Source organism: Perna viridis, chromosome 13, assembly GCF_037379345.1.
Source record: "Perna viridis isolate PV_CMFRI_1.1 ecotype Kerala chromosome 13, ASM3737934v1, whole genome shotgun sequence".
Classification (NCBI taxonomy): domain Eukaryota; kingdom Metazoa; phylum Mollusca; class Bivalvia; order Mytilida; family Mytilidae; genus Perna; species Perna viridis.
Genome location: NC_142457.1, coordinates 7,915,406 through 7,937,237, shown reverse-complemented (window position 1 = coordinate 7,937,237; position 21,832 = coordinate 7,915,406). Strand labels below are relative to the sequence as shown.

The window sequence follows — 21,832 nt, the reverse complement described above, 5'->3', positions numbered from 1 at the left end:
TTTGTTTCTGTGAACAATCAAGAGTTTGAATCATCAAGATTTTTTTTATAGTGGGGACTTTTGTTTTTTTTTTGTTTTGTTTCGGTTTTTTTCTTTGTTCTTTTTTGTACACTTTATTACAATATTTTAACAACATTTACCACTTAATTTTTTTGTATTTTTTTTTCAATGCTATAGAAGTTAAAGTTCTAAAGTTACTATTGCAATAACTTAATAATACATGTATGTCAATTTTGATCATGTGTAAATTAAATATGCTTTCAATTCAAAATTACTGTGAAACATTATCAAGCCATTGCAGTCCTCCATATTAGAAGAGAAGAGTTATTGTTCCTGAATTTTTTCAAGTATCCAGAATTTTACTTCTAATCCAAGCAAATTTGATATATTTTTGTGTAAATTGTCATGTTATAGTATTCAGACTGCTGGTGTAAAAAAAAATAAAACATATTTTACGAAAATCTCTTTTTGTTTGCCCTTAAGGGCTAGTTTTAATGTCCTGGCCTGTCTCTGGCCATTTTCTGAAGATGTTCCCATGAGGGGTTAATTTTGCGCATTTCCAACACAATGGTATGACGCCATGTTATCTCTTCTTGGCTTTAGCTCTAGTGTCAATGGAAGGGCTATTAAAGTGTGGTCTTGTTGATGTTTTGTCAAGGTGTGTCCAATTTATCGCTACCATATGATGATATGTTTCATGCTTTCCTGATTTTATCTACTAAAGAGGTCATGTCTTCCTGATTGTATCTACTAAGGAGATCCATGTTGGAGGCCTTATTAAAGAGGGTTCCTTTCAATTTCACTAGTATAACAACATTTTACACAAGAAAAGTTTGAAACAGATAATTTACTGCGGTGGAATAATGGTATCACGCTGTCATTAGTTTGTTATTGTTGTCTGCCATCAAATAATGGTATCATGCTGTCATCAGTTTCGTCATTGTCGTCTGTGATGGAGTAATGGTATCATGCTCTTGTCAGTTTCATCATTGTTGTCTGCGGTGGAATAATGACATCATGCTATCGTCATTGTTGACTGTGGTGGAAAAATGATATCGTGCTATAGTCAGTTTCATCATTGTTGAATGCAGTGGAATAATGGTATCATGCTGTCATCAGTTGTCGTCTGTAGATTTTTCATGTTAGTATACATTGAGTGTATCGATTTTCATGAAATTTAACCACCAAAGAAGCCTGGGATTGATTTTAGTGGTTTCAACTTGAACTAATTACGAATGAGGGATCAGAAACAAACATTTTCCTGTTTTGCAGATAATAGCTTGAGTAAAGATGAATGGATCTTATAAATGAGCCTCAAGGTGACATACCTATCCTTAAAAGAAAGGCTTTGATTGATTGTGGGGGTTGTGCTTATTGAGCAATAAAGGGCAAAACAGGGACTTTGGGATCAAGCTCTTTTCCTGGCTAATTGCTATTAAAATTGAGATCTCTATCCAGCTTGGAAAGCACGTAAAATTTTGACCCAACTGTTCATGATTAGACATCTGCATTCTAATCAAACATTGCCCTGCGAAGCATTTCTTTTGCTTAATATGAAAGTAAGACACAGACCATTTTCTTTTTGAAGGGTTCGGATTTAATGTTGAGTTAATTTTTGCCCACACACGAAAAGTATTTCTTTTTTTCAGCGGCAGCCGTAGTTAAAAATTGCATTTGAATATCTATATTGTTAAGGGATGGTGGAAATATTAAACAATATTAATATTTTTTTTTCAATCAATGACTGAGTTAAATACTTATGGCTCAAATTTGGAGTAATCTTATTTTTTCCATAACAAACCAAGCCTCCCCCTCAGTACAAAAGATGTTATGTGCCTAACAATTGGTACAAGAAACAGATTAAAGGGAAATGTATTAGACTAAGAAGACAAAATTATCAAAAGGGTGGTTCTAACCCTTATACCCCTCATGGAACTATAGCGCGTGAGCTGAGATAGCACCCGTGCACACCCTCCACCCTAATCGACTAAACTATGATTTTCAGGTACCCTTATACCTCCCATTTCCGAATCTTTTTGACACCAAGAGATAAACTGAAGCATTTTTGTATTTTTTTGGCAAATTTTAATACCTCATTGAGGCAAAAATCAATTTTTTAATTTTTTTTTCTACTCAATTCTTCTTTCTTCTTTCTGTCAATGCCCGAGAAAAAAAGAAGAGAAACAAGAGGCTCCCGGAAGCCTGAATAGCTCACCTGGTTAAATGTTGCCTTTCAAAGGCAATAAATTTTAACGAGAAGTTGTCCAACAATTTTGACTCAAGAATTCTTTGGTAGGACTTATCATAAGATCTTCTCAACATTTGAAAGTTTCTTTAAATCTATCATAGTTCTCAAGATATTGACTGAAAACTGTTAAAAAAGGAGTCATTTTTCCCCTTTCAAGGGCAATAACTCATCTGACAACTTTTATCCCTGAAGACTTTTTTAGTCCTAATAATATGGATCATTTCAGCTATCGAAAGAATTTTGCTAAACCTAACGGTTTTGGAGATCTATGTGAAAAAACTACTGTCTGACCCCTGTGTTCTATTTTTAGTAACGGCGGCAATGTTTTTCAACGAATCAAAAATCCCCACATTAGTTCTATGCAGGATACCCCAAGGAACATTCATACCAAGTTTGGTTTCAATTAGTCAAGTAGTGTCAGAGGAGAAGATTTTTGAAAGAAATAACATTGAAAATGGCAATAATCATTGAAAAAGGGCAACAACTCCAACATGGCTTAAGGTATCACTAACCACTTCTAACGTTTCCATTACTTTACATGTTAAAAAAGTAATTTTCAAAGTCTCACAGTGAATTCCCAGGACAAATGACATCTTAAAGTTGCATACCGTTGCGAAGCTTGGAAAATAAGGCTTCCAAAATCATGCTAATGGTACAATGATTGTAGAAATTCTTCACAAAATTTACTTGAATAAACAATACTGAAAATCCACATTTTTACCTGTTCTGCTAACTGACAGCATGGAGGCAAATTACTCAAACATGTAAACAATATTCATACACCTTTGTAGTTAATTGCATATATGATTTTAAAGTACACATTTTCAGCTTTATTTTGACTACTTTTAATCATAATACACACAAATAATGCACTTACAATGCATGTCTAGGTTCAGTGTGTATTTGGTACTACATAGGGGGGTGGCCATTTGACCCGGAAGTGGTTAGTGAGACCTAAGGGATTAAAACCAAAATTTGACCTGAGATAGATCTCATCATGCTGAACACTTTTATCCCATGTCAGAATTTAGCTAAACCTAACGGGTTAGGAGATATATGTGAAAAACTGACCCCTATGTTCTTGTTTTAGTAACAACGGCAATGTTTTTGGACGAATAAAGAATCCCCACATTAGTTCTATGCAGGATACCCCAAGGAACATTCATACCAAGTTTGGTTTCAATTGGTCAGGTAGTTTCAGAGGAGAAGTGTTGTGTATAATTGTTAACAACGACAACAGATGCCAAGTGATGGCAATAGCTAACATGGCCTTTGGCCAGGTGAGCTAAAAATGGCTTAAATTTTGAAAATTACTTTTCTCCAAATTATCTGACCCCACCCCCTTTCCATTAGTATTAAAAAGATTCAGTGCCTAAGATGGATATAGTGTTGGTCTTCAGTTTTCTTTGGGTTGTGAAAGAAGTTATGACTATAAATATTAAGAGTGAATTTGAGAGAAGCTAAAAAATGGTCTAAGGGAGGTAATTCAAGAAAGTTTTCACTTCACATTAAAAAAGAATTTTGACACAAAACTAAGATGGTTTCATATACGATGAAACCTGTCTATACCAAACACTTTTTTTTAAAGATCTTTATATCAGTGTAAATGTACATTTTGGAACCTTAGAAAACCAACCACCTACCTATACAAGTCTGAACCGAGCCAGTTTTAAATTTGAAATATATAGGTTTAGATAGATTTCTCACAATGTAGTTTTAATAAAATAATGCTCATAGATAAATAAATATTGCGACATTCCTTCATCAGTTCATTTTGTGCCTTAAACAGCTTGCCCAAAACCTGAAACTAGTAAAAACTGACTCAGGTTTTTGAAACATGTGAGAGTTTCAGTTGTGTTTTCAAGAAAAAAATACTGAAATTGACTGTTCATTTAGTAGCTAATTGAGTTAATGGCACATATTGTTAGTTAGTTGCACTGTTTGTTTGTGTAATATGTGAATTGTAATGTAAATTGTCATATCAAATGGCCTAAACCCTACAGATTTGGAAAGCCTTAATCACTTCTGAGTTTATTATACTGAAAAAATACATCAGAAATGTAACAAGATGATCCTCACTTGTTATACTTCAACCACCTCCCCCCCCCCCCCCCTAAAAAAAAAAAAAAAAAAAGGTCAGGCTGGTTTTAAAACAGGAGGGTTAGGCTGGTCTTTAAAAAAGAGGTTTTGGCTGGTCTTAAAAAAGAAGAGAATTAGGGTAGTCTGAAAAAAAAGGTTAGGCTGGTCTTAAAAAAGACGGTTAGGTCGGTCTTAAAAAAGGAAGGTCTAAATATATTTTAGAATACTCAAGAGGTCAAGCTGATCTTACATTTGTCTTTAGAAAGGGAGAGTCTAAATCCATTCTGGAAGATTGAAGGATAGAAATTCTATGGTAGGTCCCCAGTTGCTGAATCTATGGATGATGATGAAATGCCATAATCTCAAACAGCCCCATGCACATAGTACTGAAAGATGATATATACACAGTCAAGATGAACATGGAACAATTGAGATGAAAGCAGACTTTGATTCCATCTGACAAATTCTTCAATGCCACTAGAGATACAAATGTCCTGAAAAAGAAGAACAAGAATAAGAAGGCTGTACTTCCATGCACAAAATCAGTAACAAGTGAACGAATGACCTTAATATCTAATACTAAACACTAATCTGTTATCAGTGAACTAATGACCTTAGTATTTAACAAGGAACTTTAATAAGTTACAGTGAAATTTTTATTTTTATATCTAAAACAGAACACTTAAACCTGTCATAACTGAACCTGAATACCTGTCTATAACAGACACTTTTTAATACAAAGAACCTTAGTGAGTGCGCTGATATACCCCACACATCCACAAATATGACTCAAATTAAAAGTATTTTAAAACAAAGTTCAGGGGCCTTATAGAAAATCTCAACATAACATGAACTTGATCTGTAACTGATCATGATACACTGTAAACTCACATACCAAACATCAGCTCAATATGTTGAGAAAAAAGTCCTGAAAAATGTTGATTTAAAAGAAATTGTTAATTCGAAGGCCTGTAATTTTGGTAAAAGTCAGCGGAGCAGAACAAAACCTAGAGATACTCATCATGGTAGAGTTACATACCAAATATCAGCTCGATGTCTGTAAGCGTTTAGAAAAAAAGTCCCAAAAACTTTTATTTTTGAAAATTTGCTCAGTCCAAGGCAAGTGATTTCGGTAAAAATCAGCAGAACAAAACGTAAACACGATTTGTTTCTCAAGATGGTAGTTTCACAAACCAAAAATCAGCTTAAGGTACGAGATCACAATTATCTGCCCTTAGCTATTCCTTGTACACGAATATAGTTCCTAGTTTAATAGGGTATTTTTTTTTTTAAATTATTTAGACAACCCTACCTTTAGAATTTATTATTCTTTTTTGGTTCAACTGAAAGAAGAATAATGGAAATAATTTAATAGATGTCTTGAATTAATAAAAAATACGTATAGGGTGTGATTTGGTGAGGTTAGAAAAGGTCAACTTTATGGCCTTTGGAAGCCATTTTGGGTCAAATTTGAGAGGGTCTCTGTGTTCAGGTAGTTAAAATTGAAAAATGATGGTGAAAATTGGTAATTTTTTTATGGAAGTTTCAGGTAAGATGGTTTATTCAGCTCCCAAAATTGCATTGATTTGAAGCGGTAGTTTTTTTTTAATTTGAAAAATGCTATAATTAACTCGGTGTGAAAATTAATTGTGTCCTCGTACCTAATAGAGGAGTGTCTTTACATATAAATTCAGCTGTTATTGCTCCAGTACTGATTATTTTTGTATTTTGTTATGTTTCTGTGTAGATAATGTGTTGGTCACATTGCCCCATTACCACCATGTTTAGTAGCCCTCAGGATGACAGACAATGATTTAGGTATTTTTGACAAAATTAAGGGAGGGGGAGACCAGGCTAGGGGAAGGCAGTCTTTATTTATTTTATTTTTTTATTTTTTGCATCAACTAAGAATCTTTTTGAAAGATGTAGGTGGTCCTTAAAAGAACCTTTATGTTTGATTTTTTCTTTCATCACTGGGGCATCTTCTTTTTGCAGTAATTGCTATGCTGCAGCAATCCTGGTACAGCATCTAGTTGGCTCTTTTTGTAATCAGGTCTCTTTTTGTTGTGCTCTTTGAGCTATCTGTTGAAGTCGTCATTTTTTTTACCTCAGTACGTTTTTCATATTGCTGGTGGTAAACAAAGTCTGTCCATCTTCTCGACGAAAATGTTACAGTCATTTGAAATCTGTATTTCCAAATTCTTGCTCTTTTTTATGGCTGATGTACCAGCCTGTTGTTGTTGCGATGAAATGCAGAATGTAACCTCCCCTCCATATTTTTACTATGGGTTACATTTTTAGGTAGGCTTACACTCAGTGCACGGTGGAAACCTTCATTCTTGTTCGTCGTGTGATACATTTTCATACTATTGATTGCTTCTTCACTTAGTATCATCTTTACCAATTCAGTGACTAATTTTTTGTCTGTTTTGTCCATTTTTAGCACAGTGATGTTATAGCAGCTGAGGTAGTAGGATCGCAACCACCAGTTACTTGTTTCTGTTCCACCACACACCACGGAATCCCTGAAGCAGGATGAGCAGTCCCCATCATAGCACTTTAGTGTAGCAGTTACAATTGCAGGTAAAATTTTACCAATTTTTTCTATGTTTCTTTCATGATCATTCATCAGATGATTTAAAATCATCGAACATCAACATCTCAAATCAAGGCTAAATTTCTGTTTCAATTCTTTATTTTCCATCTTTGTTTTACCGTGGAACATGGTCTCATTAAACTCGGCACATAACCCTGTACGAAACTGATGTTGGCTCAGGTGCACCGGGTCAGCAAGTCTCTGCACTTCCCACAAAGTTACCAAGGCTTGGATAGCATCTTCAACTCCTTGCGCCGACCTGGCATGTCCATCAGTAGTAGCATACCGAATTAAAATACCCTGTAGTGCTAGTTGGCTTCCTATATCCTTACCCATCTCATATTCTGACACAGGTGCCAATCTTTTGTGAGATGCAGTACATCCTTCATGGTCTCAGGGACACACTACTTCAAAACCAAGTCCTCATAACCATGCTCCCTTCCTACATAATAGGTTTTGGGACACTGCAACAATTATATATTTTCTGTCTGTGTTTTGCTCTATCCCCAACATCTGTGACTGAGAAGCGTTAAGCCCTGGTTTTTTTTCGGCTTGAGCGGCTTGAACCAGGATATCGACCATCTAGTGTCAAATCTACCAGATTTTCAGGCTTTCCCTTGCTTCTGTTATCAGCTTTTACTAGTTCTGTTTTCTCCTTCATGTCTTCTATATTCAGGTCTATCATCTCCTTTGCTACTCTGTCTGAGTTTCTCTGCATGCTACTTCTGCTAGGTGGTGGAACATTGAAACGGGCCAAAATCTCTTGTGTCTTCCTGTTTCCTATTGGACTGTCTAAGCCCACTGATGCCAATCCAACATTTGAATTTGAAGGATTCGGTCCCGGCTTGTTGTTTTCAATTTCTTTGTAGAGCTTCACTACTTCATTGGACACAAACCAACATTTCTTGCATTTAAGTTTGTACATAGCACCGCAACCTCATTTCTTAATGGTATGGGATTCCATCTGAGGTTTCTTGCAGGTACATAGAGTTAATCTGTGTTGCTCGTATGCTGAGTTAAACAGAGCAAACATCTGTTCTTCATCAATGATGCGAGAATTTGAACTTGTTGTCTGTGTCTCGTCTCTTTTCAGGTGAAGTGGTTGCAATATCATCTTCTGAGAATTATCAACAGCAGGATCATCATCATTTCCAAACTGGGAACAGCTGTCACTGCCAATGGTATGCAGTTCTTCTGTATCAGGTTCAACATGCTTATCGTCTTGTTGGTGATCTTGCAAATTCATTCAGATGTAAGTTTTTGAATTATCTTCATCTGGTGAAACTGCATTCTCAAACACAAGACCTTTCAACCATGGAGTATGACTTTTCTTGTACCATACAGCATTCTTAGGTGTAGACCTCCTCTTTAGACCAGTTTTATCTTTGTTGTGTAGAGGATTGCCAGGAGCACACATCTTGGAATATTTTTGCAGTCAGTCTTGGCACCAAATTTTGATGTGATTTTTGCTTTCAAATGGCCACATTATATACTTTTCAGTTCTTTTGCTAATTTAGATCGTATTTTTTTTATGCTGTTTATGTTTGTTTAGTCTTAGAAAGGCTCAGATTGAAGTCTTTTATTTCTTTTATCTGATAAATTAACTCTAATAGGATTCTGGGATAACCCCTCTGAGTGCAGGGGGGATCAAAGAAACATCAATAGAAATCAAATATGGTGTGCAAAATCTGTGAAATGGAAAAAATATATTTGATTTAGAAATTTTCTTAGTGGTTTTATTAAAAACATGTTCTTGATTTGCCTTCCTGAATTTTATTTCCAAAAAATAAATAATTTTGGCATGTTTTTTTACTTTTTTCATCATTTTTCTGTCTAAATGTAACAAAATGTGATAAAACTATCTTTTTTTATTTAAAACATAAAGAAAAAGTCAATTTCTTTTCATATTGTCAAAATAAATTGTCAAATTATGCAAATGTCCTGTAGAGCAAGCCAACAAGTTGTGAACTTCTAAATCCTGAGCCTTTGAATATTTGGTCAAATCAGCTGTTGTGATAATATTTATTTACACAGGGGATAATCATTTTGTCCCTAATTTGTGAATTGTTTCTGGTTTTTGTATCATTTCTTTATTCTATTAATACAATTTTATACTTTTTTATATCAAAGAAATACTTTAAAAATTGCTTTTATTTGTTGTAAATGTGTTTTTTTCCATATTTTTACCATATTAAGAATTAGATAATTCATACTTATTTTCTAAGAAGTGTTTTTGTTAAAGCACTTTTATTACTGATAACATAATTATCTAAGAATAATTACCACTTTAGTTTTTGAGAAAATCTTTGTTTACAAAAAAGTTAGAGAAGTTTTTAAATAAGTGGTCATTTTCAGATTTTTGCTTTTTTCTATTATGAGAAGGTGGTTAAGCTAGGCTCACAGTGGGTGTGTTTGAATCCAATTTGCCGTATCAAAAGTTGTTGGATTTAACCGAAACTTGTCAGAATGATGGCATATATATCAAAATTGTCAAAAAACTTCTTTATTTTCAATTTTAGAACTTGACCGCAACTAATAGAGGAGTGTGTTTACATATATAATCAGCTGTTATTGCTCCAGTACTGATTATTTTTGTATTTTTTTTATATTTCTGTGTAGATAATGTCTTTTGGTACTGAAATATGTTAGAAGAAGTTTATTTTTCTGAAATTCTGTGAAATTCTGGCTATTTTGGGGGAAATTGGATTAGATTTTAATTTTTTTCAATTTGTTAGTCAAAGGGGGGTTTCCAATTGAAGTTTAGGGGTAAATTCCTACACACCCATGCTGAAAAAGTTCATTTTAGCAAAATGGAGGCATTTTACCAAAAATACAGAACAAAGCTACAAGATAAATCAGCCCTTGGAGAGAACAGGGAATGTATTATATGGACAGGAACTTCAACACCCAATTGCAAATATGGGATCATAAATTGTAGATTTCCTGGTGCCATTGAGTGGAAATCAGTTTATGTGCACAGGCTAGCATACATGATAGAGCATCAATCTGTTTATTTACCTGCAGTTGATGTTTCTCACTTGTGCCACAACACTAGGTGCATTAATGTTACCCATTTGGTGTTAGAGCCTCACGGCTTTAACAACAGTAGGCAGATATGTGTGTCAAAAGGGGAATGTGTTGGTCACATTGCCCCATTGCAACCATGTTTAGTAGCCCTCAGGATGACGGACAATGATTTAGGTATTTTTGACAATATTAAGGGAGGGGGAGGCCAGGCTAGGGGAAGGCAGTCTTTGTTTATTTTATTTTTTATTTTTTTTTTGCATCAACTAAGAATCTTTTTGAAAGATTTAGGTGGTCCTTAAAAGAACCTTTATGTTTGATTTTTTCTTTCATCACTGGGGCATCTTCTTTTTGCAGTAATTGCTATGCTGCAGCAATCCTGGTACAGCATCTAGTTGGCTCTTTTTGTAATCAGGTCTCTTTTTGTTGTGCTCTTTGTAGGCCTTGTGATCTTCCATGTTTTGAGCTATCTGTTGATGGTCATCATTTTTTTCCCTCAATACGTTTTTCATATTGCTGGTGGTAAACAAAGTCTTTGTCCATCTTTTCGACGAAAGTGTTACAGTCATTTGAAATCTGTATTCCCAAATTCTTGTTTTATGGCTGATGTACCAGGCCTGTTGTTGTTGTGATGAACTGCAGATTGTAACCTCCCCTCCATATTTTTACTATGGGTTACATATGTAGGTAGGCTTACACTCAGTGCACGGTGGAAACCTTCATTCTTGTTTGTCGTGTGATACATTTTCATACTATTGATTGCTTCTTCACTTAGTATCATCTTTACCAATTCAGTGACTAATTTTTTGTCTGTTTTGTCCATTTTTAGCACAGTGATGTTATAGCAGCTGAGGTAGTAGGATCGCAACCACCAGTTACTTGTTTCTGTTCCACCACACACCACGGAATCCCTGAAGCAGGATGAGCAGTCCCCATCATAGCACTTTAGTGTAGCAGTTACAATTGCAGGTAAAATTTTACCAATTTTTTCTATGTTTCTTTCATGATCATTCATCAGATGATTTAAAATCATCGAATATCAACATCTCAAATCAAGGCTAAATTTCTGTTTCAATTCTTTATTTTCCATCTTTGTTTTACCGTGGAACATGGTCTCACTAAACTCGGCACATAATCCTGTACGAAACTGATGTTGGCTCAGGTGCACCGGGTCAGCAAGTCTCTGCACTTCCCACAAAGTTACCAAGGCTTGGATAGCATCTTCAACTCCTTGCGCCGACCTGGCATGTCCATCAGTAGTAGCATACCGAATTAAAATACCCTGTAGTGCTAGTTGGCTTCCTATATCCTTACCCATCTCATCTGACACAGGTGCCAATCTTTTGTGAGATGCAGTACATCCTTCATGGTCTCAGGGACACACTACTTCAAAACCAAGTCCTCATAACCATGCTCCCTTCCTACATAATAGGTTTTGGGACACTGCAACAATTATATATTTTCTGTCTGTGTTTTGCTCTATCCCCAACATCTGTGACTGAGAAGCGTTAAGCCCTGGTTTTTTTTCGGCTTGAGCGGCTTGAACCAGGATATCGACCATCTAGTGTCAAATCTACCAGATTTTCAGGCTTTCCCTTGCTTCTGTTGTCAGCTTTTACTAGTTCTGTTTTCTCCTTCATGTCTTCTATATTCAGGTCTATCATCTCCTTTGCTACTCTGTCTGAGTTTCTCTGCATGCTACTTCTGCTAGGTGGTGGAACATTGAAACGGGCCAAAATCTCTTGTGTCTTCCTGTTTCCTATTGGACTGTCTAAGCCCACTGATGCCAATCCAACATTTGAATTTGAAGGATTCGGTCCCGGCTTGTTGTTTTCAATTCCTTTGTAGAGCTTCACTACTTCATTGGACACAAACCAACATTTCTTGCATTTAAGTTTGTACATAGCACAACAACCCCATTTCTTAATGGTATGGGATTCCATCTGAGACTTCTTGCAGGTACGTAGAGTTAATCTGTGTTGCTCGTATGCTGAGTTAAACAGAGCAAACATCTGTTCTTCATCAATGATGCGAGAATTTGAACTTATTGTTGTCTGTGTCTCGTCTCTTATCAGGTGAAGTGGTTGCAATATCATCTTCTGAGAATTATCAACAGCAGGATCATCATCATTTCCAAACTGGAAACAGCTGTCACTGCCAATGGTATGCAGTTCTTCTGTGTCAGCTTCAACATGCTTATCGTCTTGTTGGTGATCTTGCAAATTCATTCAGATGTAAGTTTTTGAATTATCTTCATCTGGTGAAACTGCATTCTCAAACACAAGACCTTTCAACCATGGAGTATGACTTTTCTTGTACCATACAGCATTCTTAGGTGTAGACCTCCTCTTTAGACCAGTTTTATCTTTGTTGTGTAGAGGATTGCCAGGAGCACACATCTTGGAATATTTTTGCAGTCAGTCTTGGCACCAAATTTTGATGTGATTTTTGCTTTCAAATGGCCACATTATATACTTTTCAGTTCTTTTGCTAATTTAGATCGTATTTTTTATGCTGTTTATGTTTGTTTAGTCTTAGAAAGGCTCAGGTTGAAGTCTTTTATTTCTTTTATCTGATAAATTAACTCTAATAGGATTCTGGGATAACCCCTCTGAGTGCAGGGGGGATCAAAGAAACATCAATAGAAAGCAAATATGGTGTGCAAAATCTGTGAAATGGAAAAAATATATTTGATTTAGAAATTTTCTTAGTGGTTTTATTAAAAACATGTTCTTGATTTGCCTTCCTGAATTTTATTTCCAAAATGTAAATAATTTTGGCATTTTTTTTAAACTTTTTTCATCATTTTTCTGTCTAAATGTAATAAAATGTGATAAAACTATCTTTTTTATTAAAAACATAAAGAAAAAGTAAATTTCTTTCATTTTGTCCAAAAAAAATTTTCAAATTATGCAAATTATCCAAATTTGCAGTAGAGCAAGCCAACAAGTTGTGAACTTCTAAATCCTGAGCCTTTGGGTATTTGGTCAAATCAGCTGTTGTGAAAAATATTTATTTACACAGGGGATAATCATTTTGTCCCCAATTTGTGAATTGTTTCTGGTTTTTGTATCATTTTCTTATTTTATTATTACAATTTTATATTTTTTTTTATATCAAAGAAATACTTTAAAAATTGCTTTTATTTGTTGTAAATGTTTTTTTTTTTTGCCATATTTTTACCATATTAAGAATTAGATAATTCATACTTATGTTCTAATAAGTGTTTTTGTTAAAGCAGCTTTTATTACTGATAACATAATTATCTAAGAATAATTACCACTTTAGTTTTTGAGAAAATCTTTGTTTACAAAAAAGTTTTTAAATAAGTGGTCATTTTCAGATTTTTGCTTTTTTCTAGTATAAGAAGGTGGTTAAGCAAGGCTCACAGTTGGTGTGTTTGAATCCAATTTGCCGGATCAAAAGTTGTTGGATTTAACCAAAACTTGTCAGAATAATGGCATATATATCGAAATTGTCAAAAAACGTCTTTATTTTGAATTCCAGAATTGACTGCAACTTACAAGAGAGGTCACATTTTTGTAAAACATGCTATTTGTATATGTTTTGGGGGTTTATTTCTCAGAATTCTTGGAATAAACATGAAATGTTGCAAAAAAAACCTATTTATTTTCTCAATTTTTTGCATTTTAGTCCAAAAATGGGTTTCTATGGGATTTTCAATGTAAAACTCATAATTGCTTATGGCATCAGGGTAAAATTGGGCAAATGAGTTAATTATTGTCTCATTTTGAGTTTCTTGCACAGACAGTGTCATAATAATAGCGAATAAACACTATTCATAAGCAGTAGATAGGGTAAAGGAAAAAATTTTAACATTTAGAATTTGTATTTAACCTGCGGCAAAGGTCATTTGGCAAAATTACAGTGTTAGTCAATTGTCTCAACCTCTTGGAATACTCCCTTGCACTGCATTGGTATGAAATTCTGGATTATAGGAGGGAAATGTCTTAAAAATGTAAAAACAACAATGATTACCCATTCTTTTACATATATTTTGAATAAATGTGCCATTTAAACCCCTACTGAGTTGACAAAAAACACTTATTTTGGAGCCGGTCATACACTAAAAAGCCAAAAGCAGAAAAAAACCTGACTTGATATGAAAAAGAAACATCCAGATGAGTTCATATGTACCATATAAGAATCAAAACATGCATTTTAAAATATCTTTCCTCTATTTTGTGGCTGTAGGGATAAAATTTTACTATAAATGGCATATTTACCGAAACCCGCAGTTTTACAACCCTGGTCCTGGCTTGATTTTAATTATCCCATCTGATAGTTTACTCTAAAACACTGCATCTGGTTGTTTTTAAAGTACATTTAATGTGTCTATAGCACTTTGGAAGTAAGTTCGGGTTGATTCATTCTTTTTTAGCTTCTAAAAATGAGTTTTTATACAAGTACTCCTGCACTATGTGAAAATGCTCTAATACTGCAGTGTCATGTATGAAAACACATATTTCTGTCTTAAATCAGATGGAAAGCTGAGGATTAAATATCTTAATTGAAACCAAACTAACTTTTACCACATTGCGTCATTTTTACTTCACGGTCTTCGATATTTCTTTAATCCTGAGCTTACTTACAATAAGGGTTCCGAGGGAAAAACAGAAAATAAAAAAAAAAAATTATATCAAATACAAGCACGTGAAAGAAAACAACAAGAAAAGGAATTATTGTAGCAGATGCAGGAAGACATTTTGGCGGAAAGTTGAATTTTCTGGATTTATCATTTCCCCTATAGCCGAGAAAACGGAAATACGTCTAGTGAAATCTTCATTTTGCAATTATTTACATCAAACTGAAATCTATAATTTGCGATGATTTACCTCAGTATTGCAGGCCTCTTATGCTTAATGAGTATAATACAATGTACCACCAGAAATGAAAAAAAAGGTTCCTTAGCAACTTCAACATTACAGTTAGGAATTTTATAGAAGAATGAATTTTAGCTCAAAAGAAATGTTGAAATTAAGCGACACAATGCACTGAATATTGACGGTCGATAGTACGCTGTCGGCTATCATACTGTACTATGATCATGTAAACAAAGCGGTATTGGTTAATATCATGATCAACTGATTTACCTGCCCTTCTGTTCAACTTTGCGTACCTATGTACAAATATTAGATTCTAAGGTATTATCGGTTTAGATATTGGCCTTGCTTGATTTATTTGTTCCATATGTGCATATGTGGTATATATACTAGAGGTAATCGAAATAATAAGTTTTCTCTGTATTTTATGTCTTTGTAGTGAGGGAGAAGATGGAAATATTCAAGGGGCGAGATAGCGCAACAGGTATTGGTTGTACTTTTTTGGGGGTGTACATTTGGGGGTGTACATAGCTTTTACATGTAGGGTTTGCAAGAATAACTTCGATTGTAAAATAATTATGTTTGCTTGTATTGCTTTGTTGAATTCGCTATAATTAATGTCAAGACCCCCTTCCAGATAGTTCGGGTAGGAATGTTTTTGCCTATTCTACCAATTTCTCCGTTTCTGTGATACTTTTAAGTTTGTAGATCGGTTGTTTTATTGCTTCATTTTTTTCTCAGTTTGTTCAACGAATTGTTTATTTAGTAATTGCAGTGTATCAATGGTCACTAGGTTTCTTTCTTTCTTTTTTTTTTTGAATTCTTTGACGACAACATCAACGTCAAAACTATGGACTTTCTTATACTTATGGTGTTCAGTTTTCAGATACTTGTTATAAATGATTTAGCCATGCTTTCTGCAGAACAATTAGCATATCTATGTGTTCTAAGCGTTACTGGTCTACATACGAGCATCGTATACGAAGCCAATGGTAATTCGACAATCACACAGCTTTTACATCTACGGTTTGCAAGAATAACTTTGGTTGTAAAATAATTTTAAATAATATTAGGATTTACAGGTTTTAAGTTTTGGCTGTTTTCAGTAAAGAGAAAATGATAGTTATTTAATAAGTAAAACCGTTCAAAGTACACAGGATTAAAATTTTGTTTTACATCGTGTGGTCAATATTCATGTCACAAAAAATTTTCTAGCCACTTTTTATCAGTAACTACAACTACTTTCTTATTGGTTTTATTATACTGGACAGACTGAGGAAAGAAAACCCCGTCATTTCTATTTAGAAGAATTTTCCATTTATACGTACCTTCTTCTCTTGTACTACACACAAACATGTTCTGATATTAGTCTATAAATATATCGATTGAGCGTGGTAGATTGAGCGCGATTTTCATTCATGATCTAGATGTATTATTAAAACATGCTATATAAATGAGTATATATGGTGATAAAAGAAGGAAAAAAAGTTCTAAGAAAGGTATTCTCCATTTCTCAACAGCATCCTTTACTGTTGAAACTTATTTGTTCTTTTTTCTGGTGACATCCTCTAACCTCTTGGTATCAATGTATTTGTTCACGAATTCTCAATCGACAGCTTGCAGCCTAATATTCAGTATTGATTAATAAAAAAGTGAAATCTGGCTCAACCTTTCCCAGAGTGCAGACATAATTCATTTTATACATGTTAACATGCATTTATTCCAAAAATGTCATTATCATCTAAATTAGGATAATCCTCATCTATATTAATGGACTATTGTGAACTGACAATTGTTGATAATAAAACAACCATTTATTTATTTTGCATATATAAGTCCAATCAGACACAATTATTCAGTGTTTTTACCTTACCTTCTTATTGAAACTTACAAATCTAAATATTTTGATGGAGTTCTTGCAGTTGGTAATGTTAAACAATGTTAAGGTGTTGCAGTAATGAACGTTTGGTTGTTTAGGAGTAACATATTATCTGGAGTGATTCTCAAGTTAAGAAAGTTATTGTTTGAAAAAGTTCTGATAGTTTCCCCTTAAAAATCAGAGAGAGTTTCGTATGTTTGTGAGATTAGAGGCGGACCAAGAAAAGAACATGAAGAAGACATTGACATGTGAACATGCAAATCTACGAACAATAACTTTGTCACATTTATGTGATGATATCAAATTATACAAGGAGCAGCAAAGTAATAAAATGGGCTTTTCTAAGAGCATAATGCATCAGCAGAGCATATATCTTGAATGCTTTAAGTGAAACTGAGGATACATCTGAGCCCAATGAAGCGCGCTTTTTTTTAATCTGGATTCTTGTCAAGGTTTCTACAAGATTAAAGTCATTGCTTCAAAAGTTTCATTGTTGTTGTCATGAACACGAATATTTTAAAGGTACATCCATTTGCACCATGATAACCGATTAGTTTCCTATTTTGTGTACAAAGGACGTGACATAATTTGAGGAACACGAGGGTATTTCCAAGAAATGCAGAGGACGCTTACCACGGCGTAACACCAAACCCAAGTTTTAAAGTTCTTTTATTGGATTCCGGAAAGCATATTAACAATTTGTATGTGTATCATTTTGGTTATTTCATGTTATTTTGTTGTATCAGGTTCTTGTATATGTGTAGTCACTTTCAATGGGTATCCTGGTTTTCTTGTATAACGATTTTATTTTATACAGTTTCGCTATAAAGATGGTGTATTCAATCATATTATATTTATTGCATCTTCTTGAGTTATATGAGACTGCAGACATTATCAACTCAGTCTCATCTCTTTGCCTTCTCTTAGAGATCCATGAAGAAAAAAACTAATGACTAAACTATACGTAAAAAGCAATGATTTCTCGTTTCGTATCGTTATATATTAGCGTCATTAGTTAACTTTCCTTTCATTTGTGGCAACGTTCCTTCAGCACCTGCGTATGGAGTGTTAATCTCACAACTTGTACATTATAGCAGAGCTTGCCGAAACTACGCAGACTTTTTGTATCGCGCTAAAATTCTAACGAAAAGGCTTCATGAACAGGGTTATGTTGCTACAAGATTGAAGTTATCACTACAGAAGTTTTATCGTCGTCATCATGAACTCGTGGATCGTTATGGTGTATCCATCTGTGCCATGAAAACTGCTTTATTCAACGTGTCATTGTTTTCCTTTCCTCCTTTGTCTACCCCGGACTTGACTTTTTATGAGGAATTCGGCGGGTGTTTCTAGGAAAGCAAAGGACACTTACCCTACCGGTGCACTTGGTCCATGCTCACAGTTTTTGATGGAGTCCGAGTTGCTCATTTGTTTTGTTACTTTGTATGGTTTTAGTTACTTCATGTTTTTTGCTGTGTATGTCTGCTTTCCATGTCTGGTTTTTTGTCCCTGGATTACATTCTTTTGATTACCGCTATAACCGTGGTTCCCTTGATTACTCATTGATTACCACTAAACCTAGGTTCCCTTGACTACCATTCCATGTCTGGTCTTTGTCCCTTGATTACATTCTTTTGATTACCACTATAACCTTGGTTCCCTTGATTACTCTGATTACCGCTATAACCTTGATTTCCTTGATTACTGCTATAACATCTCATCGTGTAGTGGTATAGGTAAAGGTTAGAGCATGAAAGAAAACGTCTATTTCGAAAAAGCGTTACATGGTTACAATAAAGCGCGGTCCATACTGTACGCCGTCTATGTGCAGTACTGTGGAGTTCTCGACATTCTGGGGGCCGTGCGAAAGTAAATTATCACAAGAAATAAAGAAAATTCAAATTACTGAAAAAAATTCAAGAATAAATGAATGTTCATGAATAATAAAGCGCAGAATTAACTATCTCTGTGCAATTTTAAATTTCATTTTGTAAGTTTTTAATAAAACGTTTCATTATTTCGCATTTGTCCATCTTTTAATCTTATCAATAGCAAAAGATTTTGCTTTGCGAACAGGATTTTTTAAACAGTTTATTTTACAATTATCGACATTTGAGTTTCTATTTGATGTCACCTCTAACGGATATAGTTTTGTGATAGGAAGTGACGTAAGTCCATTTTTGGTACGTATAACTGCTGATCTCCTATAATGAGCTTGTCCACCACGGCTAGTGTCCATTTGGTCCTCGGGGTATCGCCATACACTTGTGCAACATCGCCGTTTTTTTTTTTTAGTTTTTTAGTTCGTTCGTTTTCCCCGGTGTTCTGGTGATATTCTCGTAGAAATGTCAAATATTGGTGTCTCAATTTACACAAGAATTGTTGTATGATGTTTAATTTCGTTAGTTTGTTCACAGATTTATGAGTCATGATATGCGGTGAGTTTGTAAAGCCTCTATTCTCCGAATAAGGAAGGTATGTTATTCTTCGCCCATAAAGTAAATCAGCTGGAGTAAGTGGTCTGACGGATCCGATGAGACGTATTTGAGTGGTCAGTCATTTAGTATAGTCTCAACTTCGGTAACAATTGTCGTTAGTAGTTCTAAACTGATAAGCGTTCTAGCGTTTTCTTTATGCAATTTTTTGTAAGACCTATCAGCCTCTCCCACCAGCCACCATACCATGGGGCTCCTTTAGGTATAAAATTCCATGTTGTTCCGTAATTGTTGAGTTGGTCTACAAGTAATGGCGATCGTGTAAGTTCTTCGATCTGTTTTGCGGCTGATGAAAATGAGGCATTATCCGAAATCATAATTTTGGGCAGTGACTTTCTACTTACGAATCTACGGAACGCCAAGATAAACATGTTTTCGGTTAAATCAGTCATCACTTCCAAGTGAACGGCACGTGTGCTGGCATAGGTGAATAGGCAAATATATACCTTTTGGATTTCTCCATTCTTGTTTTTAACATTTAACGCACCCATGAAATCCACACCTGTTACAGTAAATGGCGGTTCTTCTCTCAATCTATCTTTCTGGAGTGGTGGAGGATTGGGTGCCAAGTAGGGTCGGCTTATAATTTTCCCACAGTTCACGCATATACGTATGACACTTTTAACAACTTGTCGTATCGCAGGTATCCAATGTTACAATACTCAGTAATCCTGAATGAAGATGAGAGAATAATCAAGGGTACCAAGGTTATAGCGGTAATCAGAAGAATGTAATCCAGGGACAAAGACCAGACATACACAACAAAGAACATAAAGTAACTAAAATCATACATACAAAGAAATAAAAACATGTGCGTCCGTGACAATGAGTTGTGTAAGCTTGTCTCTTCCTTGAAGTAACAATGGAAATTTTGTGGACTCGTCTAATTGTGCATTATGGATGCGTCTTTCACATCGAATCAAGTTGTTCTTATCAATGTATAGCTTAATAGCTTATAAGATTGGTCATTTTGTTCCCATCATTTTGTAGATCTCTTATGACATCGGGAAAATGGTTTGAGAATCTGTTATCCAAGATATTGATACGGTTTGAATTTCATTTGTATTCGACGTTCCAGTTTGTTTCTCGGATGATCTACAATTCTTAATGAATATTTTAACATAGGCAGTTACTCTCAACAGCTTTTTCAACGAATCAAATCTGTTGATATCAATGGTCTTAGAGAGTCCTTTTTTATCCGTGTTATCCGTCGTCATTGTACATGCGTATGTATTGATAACTTCTGACTCGGTAACAGTTGATAATATGAGGTTTTCATCTTTCCTCCATTGTGGCCATTTGTCTTCATCAATGAGACAACTAGGACGTCCATCCATAGTTTGCTTTGTGTACTTTTCTGCTGAAATTCCTCTCGATAACAAATCGGCCGGATTACAATCAGTTGATCAGTAATTCCACATACATTTGTTTGAAAGTTCCTTGATCTCTCGAATACGATTCGCTACAAATGGTTTCAAGTTCTTTGACGAATTTAACCAATTCAAAACAATTTGGCTGTCGCTCCATAACACCGCACGTGCAAATCCAGTATTCTTCGTGATGTGGTCGGTCTAACAATCTACTTCCGATAACGGCAGTCATCAGTTCTAATCTGGGTATTGTAAGTTCTTTTAGCGGCGCAACTCTGTCCCACGGCTTTTGCATAAACATCTTGCTTCGGACAGTTACTGGACTTAAAATTCTTAGCGGATCGTATATCCTAGACGCTTGTCTTCAAACTTCCAGTTTTGTGATAAGTTCCCCATTGATTTCTAGAATTTCTGTCGTAGCGAATCCTAATGTATCGTTTTCCGAATTCCAACGTAACCCCAATGTCTTGATAGGTTGATCATTATTTAAAACATTTTCCACGGTAGCCAGGATATGTAGTATTTTGCTATTTGAAGCCCACGAGCGTAAGTTGAATGCACTGTCCGGAAATAATTGTCGAGCAGTTGTATAGTAGTTTGATAATTCTTCTTCAAATTTGAAGCTTGATAGGATATTGCCTACATACAAATCCTTAATAACTTTTTCTGTGATTGTCTTACATGTGTTTCAATAGTAGAGCGCTAAGTATACAAGGTGAACATGTGGCACCGAATAGTAAGGACTCGAACCTGTAAGTTGTTAAATCACTGCTAGGGTCTGTTGGATTACTAGGGCAAAAAAATCTCGTTACGTTCGTTTCCTCTTTCTCCAGTCCAATGTTTGAAATGCCTTCTCTACATCTGTACTTACCGCGTACTTGTTCAAACGGAATCGAAAATTGCAGTTATGTCATTCAATGTCGGTGGTACATTTTGTAAGCAATCATTCAGGCTGGCACTGTCTTTGTTCTGTCTACATCTACAACCATATACAATTCTGATTGGCGTGGTCACTGAATATTTCTTCACCGGATGGTGAGGTATATAATGTAACTGCCTATTTTGAATGACTTCATCGGTTGTTACTTTTCTTCTGCTCTTCTATGGTTTCGGTGTACTTGTGTAGCAACTGTGGTTCTTTACTTAAACGCCTAACTACATTCCTAGTCCTTTGCATACAATTGTCTTATTTACCGGTAATGGAGGGTGATAGGTTTTCCATGGTAACTTAGCATGGTAACGGTTGTCATGGTAGGCTATAGAATTTTCGTACTTTACAAGGAAGTGTTCTGTATTT

The 21,832-nt window shown here is 35.0% G+C and overlaps 1 long non-coding RNA gene across 4 annotated transcripts in view; it reads left to right on the top strand.

Annotated features, from left to right (window-relative positions):
• Positions 1 to 5,741: 5,741 nt before the first annotated feature.
• The window catches only part of LOC148599434 (uncharacterized), a 42,396-nt gene continuing 26,305 nt past the window's right edge, over positions 5,742 to 21,832 (top strand). The window contains exons 1-5 of one of the 4 annotated variants that reach the window (XR_015917792.1): positions 5,742 to 5,876; positions 6,771 to 6,910; positions 8,017 to 8,175; positions 10,777 to 10,916; positions 15,231 to 15,275. This is a non-coding gene — a long non-coding RNA (uncharacterized LOC148599434). Of the gene's footprint in view, positions 5,877 to 6,770; positions 6,911 to 8,016; positions 8,176 to 10,776; positions 10,917 to 12,022; positions 12,111 to 15,230; positions 15,276 to 21,832 lie in introns of all 4 variants that reach the window. The other 3 variants (XR_015917791.1, XR_015917793.1, XR_015917794.1) reach the window with 3 other exon arrangements.